Source organism: Arachis stenosperma, chromosome 9 (genome assembly GCF_014773155.1).
Source record: "Arachis stenosperma cultivar V10309 chromosome 9, arast.V10309.gnm1.PFL2, whole genome shotgun sequence".
NCBI classification, from domain to species: domain Eukaryota; kingdom Viridiplantae; phylum Streptophyta; class Magnoliopsida; order Fabales; family Fabaceae; genus Arachis; species Arachis stenosperma.
This window is the reverse complement of record NC_080385.1, coordinates 36,573,165-36,581,203: the sequence shown is the minus strand read 5'-3', so window position 1 is coordinate 36,581,203 and position 8,039 is coordinate 36,573,165. Positions and strand designations below refer to the sequence as shown.

General features: G+C 38.6%; 1 non-coding gene across 1 annotated transcript; it reads right to left on the bottom strand.

Annotated features, from left to right (window-relative positions):
• Positions 1-7,366: 7,366 nt before the first annotated feature.
• LOC130953478 (small nucleolar RNA R71) lies at positions 7,367-7,474 on the bottom strand. The gene has a single exon (XR_009075647.1). It is a non-coding gene; the product is annotated as a small nucleolar RNA R71 (small nucleolar RNA).
• Positions 7,475-8,039: the final 565 nt, after the last annotated feature.

Sequence of the window (8,039 nt, the reverse complement as noted above, 5' to 3'; positions counted from 1 at the left end):
AAGAACACTATGAATGCATGGAATTTTGAAAAATGCAAGAAAAATTTTTTAAAGCATGCAATTGACACCAAACTTAAAAGTTGACTCAAGACTCAAACAAGAAACACAAAATATTTTTGATTTTTATGATTTTATGATTTTTTTTGTATTTTTATTATTTCTTTTTCGAAAATTATATTAAAAAAAACGAAAATAATAAAAAAATATTTTTGAAAGATTTTAGAAAACTTTTTGAAAAGAAAATTACCTAATCTGAGCAACAAGATGAACCGTAAGTTGTCCATACTCGAACAATCCCCGGCAACGGCGCCAAAAACTTGGTGGACGAAATTGTGATCCATATTCTTTAAGTTGTAATCATTGTAAAATTATGGAATTTGAAATTGGCACGAGTGAACACAACTCCGTTCAACTAACCAGCAAGTGTACTGGGTCGTCCAAGTAATAAACCTTACGCGAGTAAGGGTCGATCCCACAGAGATTGTTGGTATGAAGCAAGCTATGGTCACCTTGTAAATCTCAGTCAGGCAGATTAAATCGGTTTATGGTTTCGAAAATAGAAATAAGAAAATAGAAGAATTAAAAAGGGATAGAGATACTTATGCAGATTCATTGGTGGAAATTTCAGATAAGCATATGGAGATACTGTATGGCTCAAGGACGCCTGCTCTCCTACTGCTTCAACTCAATCCTTCTTATTCCTTTCCATGGCAAGCTGTGTATAGGGGTTCACCGTTCGACGATGGCTACTTTTAATCCTCTCGGGAAAATGGTCCTCTGCGGCTGTCACTCGCATGGCTAATCGTCTGGAGGCATCACCTGGCCGAAGGCTACATCCCATCCTCGCAGTGAAAACTACGCTCACGCGCTCTGTCACAGCACGGCTAATCACTGGTTGGTTCCCGCGCCTACTGGAATAGAATCCCTTGATTCTTTTGCGTTTGTCATCACGCCCAGCACTTGCAAGTCTGAAGCACGTCACAGTCATTCATTACCGGAATCCTACTCGAAATACCACAGACAAGGTTAGACTTTCCAGACTCCCAGGATCCTACTCGGAATACCACAGACAAGGTGAGACTTTCTGGATCCTCATGAATGCCGCCATCTATCTAGCTTATACCACGAAGATTCTATTGGGGAATCTAAGAGATACACATTCAAGCTCTGTTGCATGTAGAACGGAAGTGGTTGTCAATCACACGCGTTCATAGGTGAGAATGGTGATGAGCGTCACATAATCATCACCTTCATCATGTTCTTGGGTGTGAATGAATATCTTGGAATAAGAATAAGAGAGAATTGAATGAAAGAAAATAGAATTGCATCAATACTTGAGGTACAGCAGAGCTCCACACCCTTAATCTATGGTGTGCAGAAACTCCACCGTTGAAAATACATAAGTAAGAGGTTCAGGCATGGCCGAATGGCCAGCCCCCCTAAAACGTGATCAATAGCCTCTTAGGATGAAGAATAAAACAAAGCTGAGACCAAAGATGTAACGTGGTCAAAAAGACATCTAATACAATAGTTAAATGTTCTATTTATAATAAACTAGCTCCTAGGGTTTACATGGGTAAGTATTTGATGCATAAATCCACTTCCGGGGCCCACTTGGTGTATGATTGGGCTGAGCTTGATCAATCCACGAGCTGAGGCTTCTCTTGGAGTTGAACTCCGAGTTATGACGTGTTTTGGGTGTTCAACTCCGGATCATGACGTTTTTCTGGCGTTTAACTCCAGACAGCAGCATGAACTTGGCGTTCAACGCCAAGTTACGTCGTCAATTTCCGAATAAAGTATGGACTATTATATATTGCTGGAAAGCCCTGGATGTCTACTTTCCAACGCCATTGAGAGCGCGCCATTTGGAGTTCTGTAGCTCCAGAAAATCCATTTCGAGTGCAGGGAGGTCAGATTCCAACAGCATCAGCAGTCCTTTTTGTCAGCCTTTTTCAGAGTTTTGCTCAAGTCCCTCAATTTCAGCCAGAATTTACCTGAAATCACAGAAAAACACATAAACTCATATTAAAGTCCAGAAATGTGAATTTAACATAAAAACTAATGAAAACATCCCTAAAAGTAGCTTGAACTTACTAAAAACTACCTAAAAACAATGCCAAAAAGCGTATAAATTATCTGCTCATCAATTACATTGGATTTTATTTAATTGAAGTTTTCATCTAGGACATTTTGTGAAATCTTTTGAAAATCATGAAAACCTTGAAGAAGCAAATGCAAAAATAAAGCAAGAAAAGAAAAAGGGAAAGAATGAGAAAGCTGAAGGCTCTGAGTACCAATGGCAATTTATTTGCTAAGTGCTTGTGGTGTTTATGTATCAGGCCAAATGCTTGAAAACAAAACACTTAGAAGTCAAGGCTAGGCTCAAGTGCAAAAGCACTCCCTCAAAACTCAAGGTTCTGAGCATCAATGATTATAGAGTCAAGAAAAGAAACAAATGAGCTTAATGAAGTCCTCTAATTAAATGCTTGTGGTGCTTATGTATCAAGTGGTAATACTTGAAAACAAAGCATTTAGAAGTCGTAGTTTTGTTATTAACTCATGGGGCAAAGCACCCAAAAGGAGAAGCAAAAAAAATCAAAAGCTTGTTTCGAGGAAGAATTATAAGAAAAAGATTTCATAAATTGAGCTAGATAGAAGCATCAATCATTTACATTTCTTTTGTGATTGTAGCTTGCTTAGAAAACTAGCTTACCATGAACATTGAGTTGCTATTCTTCTCACCTTGGTTTGTCAATCTTTATTGCATGATTCTTTTCTTGCTTGGGGACAAGCAAGGTTTAAGTTTGGTGTTGTGATGACATGTCATCATATCATATTTTTCTATGCTTTTTCTTTGTTTTTTTATAGGTTTTATGCACTTTCTTGAGTTACAAGTAAGCCATTTGGGTAGAAATTCATGTTTCCTTAGATTCAATCAACCATGGATGAATTGATGCATTTTCATGAGTTTTTATGCAATAATTGCTTATATATCAAGAAGAAGAATAACTTTCATGATTATGGCATAGCTTTGATACAATTGTTGATTGATGATAGGAGGAATAAAGCTTTGAAGAAGGTTGCAAGAATGGGCTTGAAAAGAGGGATTCACGTTTGAGCTAACGTTTGCCTCAAACGTTAACTCAAACGTGAGAAGTAGCTGAAGAACACCCCTGGATGTCGCCAACGTTTGTGCCAACGTTTGCCTCAAACGTTGAGACAAACGTTGGCTGAAAAAGAAGCAGGGGAAGAGGCCAACGTTTGCGCCAACGTTTGCCTCAACGTTTCAGGTCAAACGTTGGTGCCTCACAGCCTGAAGGGGTATACTTCCAACAAGAATAACTTGATCTACAGAGCTCCAAATGAGGTGATTCAAAAATCAATGGAAAGTAGGAATCAAGAGCTTTCCAAGCATATATGGCACTGCATGGTGGATGATGAGCGGATAATTTGTACGCTTTTTGGCATTGTTTTTAGTATGTTTTTAGTAGTTTTAGTTGAGTTCTTAATATATTTTTATTAGTTTTTAGTTGAAATTCACTTTTCTGGACTTTACTATGAGTTTGTGTGTTTTTCTGTCATTTCAGGTATTTTCTGGCTGAAATTGAGGGACCTGAGCAAAAATCTGATTCAGAGACTGAAAAGGACTGCAGATGCTGTTGGATTCTGACCTCCCTGCACTCGAAGTGGATTTTCTAGAGCTACATAAGCCCAATTGGCGCGATCTCAACGGCGTTGAAAAGTAGACATCCTGGGCTTTCCAGCAATATATGATAGTCCATACTTTGCCCAAGATTTGATGGCCCAAACCGGCGTTCAAAGTCACCTACAGAAATTCCAGCGTTAAACGCCGGAACTGGCACCTAATTGGGAGTTAAACGCCCAAACTGGCATAAAAGCTGGCGTTTAACTCCAAGAGAAGTCTCTACACGAAAATGCTTCATTGCTCAGCCCAAGCACACACCAAGTGGGCCCGAAAGTGGATTTTTATGTCATTTACTCATCTCTGTACACCCTAGGCTACTAGTTTTCTATAAGTAGGACCTTTTACTATTGTAATAGAGATATAGAGAGTCTTTTGATCATGTTTTGATGATTGAACTCACTTTGGGAGGCTGGCCATTCGGCCATGCCTAGACCTTGTTCTTATGTATTTTCAACGGTGGAGTTTCTACACACCATAGATTAAGGTGTGGAGCTCTGCTGTACCTCGAGTGTTAATGCAATTACTATTGTTCTTCTATTCAATTCCGCTTGTTCTTTGTCCAAGATATCACTTGTTCTTCAATCTGATGAAGGTGATGATTGACACTCATCATCATTCTCACCTATGAACAAGGTGACTGACAACCATTCTTGTTCTACAAGCATCTGAGGCTTAGTGAATATCTCTTGGATTTCTGATTGCATGATGCATGGTTGATCGCCTGACAACCGAGTGCTCGCCTGACAAACGAGCCAACCATTCCGTGAGATCAGAGTCTTCGTGGTATAGGCAAGAACTGATGGCGGCATTCAAGAGAATCCGGAAGGTCTAACCTTGTCTGTGGTATCTGAGTAGGATTCAATGATTGAATGACTGTGACGTGCTTCAAACTTGTAACCTGCTGGGCGTTAGTGACAGACGCAAAAGAGGGATTCTATTCCAGTAGGAGCGGGAACCAACCGGTGATTGGCCGTACTGTGACAGAGTGCGTGAGCATTAGCTTTCACTGCGAGGATGGGAGGTAGCCACTGACAACGGTGAAACCCTACATGAGCTTGCCATGAAAAGGAGTAAGAAGGACTGGATGAAGGCAGTAGGAAAGCAGAGAGACGGAAGGGAAGGCACCTTCATACGCTTGTCTGAAGCTCTCACCAATGATATACATAAGTATCTCTATCTTTATCTTTTATGTTATTTTCGTTCATCACCATATCCATTTGAGTCTGCCTGACTGAGATTTACAAGATGACCATAGCTTGCTTCATACCACCAATCTCCGTGGGATCGACCCTTACTCGCGTAAGGTTTATTACTTGGACGACCCAGTGCACTTGCTGGTTAGTTGTGCGAAGTTGTGTTTATGCCATGGTATTGAGCACCAAGTCTTTGGAGCCATTACTAGGGATTATTTATGTTTTGAAAAGTATTGATCACAATTTCGTGCACCAAGTTTTTGGCGCCGTTGCCGGGGATTGTGTTTGTGTATGGACAACTGACGGTTCATCTTGTTGCTTAGATTAGGCATTTATTTTTTTTCGAAATTCTTGAAGATGAATTCTAGAGTTTCATGATGATTTGTTGAAATCTGGCTGGCTGTAAAGCCATGTCTAATTTCATTGGACCGAGGTTTCAACTTATCATCACAAGAGCTTGTTAATCTTGCTTTTGGAGCATTGATCTGCTAAGGCTTGGCTGGCCTTTGGCCATGTCTAGTGTTTTGGACCGAAGCTTTCTTTGAAAGCTTGGCTGGCTGTGAAGCCATGTCTAATTCCTGGACCGGAGTCTTAGACTAGCATTGCACTGATTCCTGGAATTCTCATTAAGAATTTTGATATCTTTTTCCAATTAATTTTCGAAAAACACAAAAAAAAAAAATAAAAAATTAGAAAATCATAAAAATCAAAAATATTTCTTGCTTGAGTCTAGTGTCTCATCTTAAGTTTGGTGTCAATTGCATGCATTCATTCTTGTGTCTTAAGGATCTTCAAGTAATTCTTGATGATTTCTTACTCTGATCTTTGAATTCTCTTGACTTGAGTGTTTTTGTGTCTCATGTAGTGTCAGTAGTATACAAACTGCTAAGTTTGGTGTCTTGCATGCATTGTTATTTGATTCTTGTTGCATTTTGATTATTAAAAATCCAAAAATATTTTTTATTTGTGTCTTTTCAAGTCAATAATACAGAGAATTGAAGATTCAGAACATACTGCAGAGGAATTATACAGAAAAAGCTGGGCATTCAAAAATGCCCAGTGAAGAAGGCAGACTGGCATTTAAACGCCAGCCAGGGTACCTGGTTGGGCGTTTAACGCCCAAAAAGGGTGCATTTTGGGCGTTAAACGCCAGAATGGATACCATTCTGGGCGTTTAACGCCAGGATGGTGCTAGGGGGAAGATTTTGTTTTCAAAATCAATTTTTTTCAAGTTTTCAAAGTTTTTCAAAATCAAATCTTTTTCAAATCATATCTTTTCAATCAAATGTTTTCAAAATCAATTTCTTTCCTTCTTCAAAGATACTTACTAACAATTAATGATTTGATTGAACATTTTTTGCCTTTTCTGTTGAGGAAGGTTTTATGCTTGAATCATATCTTTTCTTGTTAGGAAAGTCATTAATTTTTAAAATCAAATCTTTTCAAAATTGTTTTCAAATCAAATCTTTTTAAAATGTTTTTCAAATCATATCTTTTTTAAAATTGTTTTCAAATCATATCTTTTCATCACATCTTTTTAAAACCAATCATATCTTCTTAACTACATCTTTTTCAAAATAGTTTTCAATCAAATCTTTTTGATTTCTAATTTGAAAATCTTTTTCAAAAAAAAAAAACACTTGGTTTCTTTTCCACTTTGATTTTCGAAAATCAATTAATGTTTTTCAAAAATGTTTTCAAAATATTTTAATTAATTTTCGAAAATCTTCTTCCCTCCTTCTCACATCCTTCTATTTATGGAGTACCACTCCTTCTCAATGCACAATTCGAACCTTATCTAAGTAAAGTTCGAATTCTTCTTCTCCTTCTTCTTTCTATTTCTCTTTTCCTCTGACACCTCAAGGAATCTCTATACTGTGACATAGAGGATTCCACAATTTCTTGTTCTCTTCTCTTTCATATGAGCAGGAGCAGAGACAAAGGCATTCTTGTTGAAGCTGACCCTGAACCCGAAAGGACCTTGAAGAGAAAGCTAAGAGAAGCCAAAGCACAACTCTCTTTAGAGGACCTGACCGAATTCTTCAAAGAAGAAGAAGACATGGCAGCCGAAAACAACAATAATGCAAACAATGCAAGGAAGGTGCTGGGTGACTTTACTGCACCTACTCCTGATTTTTATGGGAGAAGCATCTCTATCCCTGCCATTGGAGCAAACAACTTTGAGCTTAAACCTCAATTAGTTTCTCTAATGCAACAGAATTGCAAGTTCCATGGACTTCCAATGGAAGATCCTCATCAGTTTTTAGCTGAATTCTTGCAAATCTGTGACACAGTCAAGACTAATGGGGTTGACCCTGAGGTCTATAGACTGATGCTATTCCCTTTTGCTGTAAGAGACAGAGCTAGGATATGGTTGGACTCTCAACCTAAAGAAAGCCTGGACTCTTGGGAAAAGCTAGTCAATGCCTTCTTGGCAAAGTTCTTTCCACCACAAAGATGGAGTAAGCTTAGAGTGGAAGTCCAAACCTTCAGACAGAAGGATGGAGAATCCCTCTATGAAGCTTGGGAAAGATACAAATAATTAATCAGAAAATGTCCTTCTGACATGCTTTCTGAATGGAGCATCATAGGTATTTTCTATGATGGTCTCTCTGAACTGTCCAAGATGTCTTTGGATAGCTCTGCTGGAGGATCTCTTCATCTGAAGAAGACGCCTACAGAGGCTCAAGAGCTAATTGAGATGGTTGCAAATAACCAATTCATGTACACTTCTGAAAGGAATTCTGTGAACAATGGGACTAGTCAGAAGAAAGGAGTTCTTGAGATTGACACTCTGAACGCCATTTTGGCTCAGAATAAAATATTGACTCAACAAGTCAATTTGATTTCTCAAAGTCTGTCTGGAATGCAAAATGCACCAAGCAGTACTAAGGAGGCTTCATCTGAGGAAGAAGCTTATGATCCTGAGAACCCTTCAATGGAAGAGGTGAATTACCTAGGAGAACCCTATGGTAACACCTATAATTCTTCATGGAAAAATCACCCAAATCTCTCATGGAAGAATCAAGAGAGACCTCAACAAGGTTTCAATAATAATGGTGGAAGAAATAGGTTTAACAATGGCAAACCTTTTCCATCATCTTCTCAGCAACAGACAGAGAATCCTAAGCAGAACC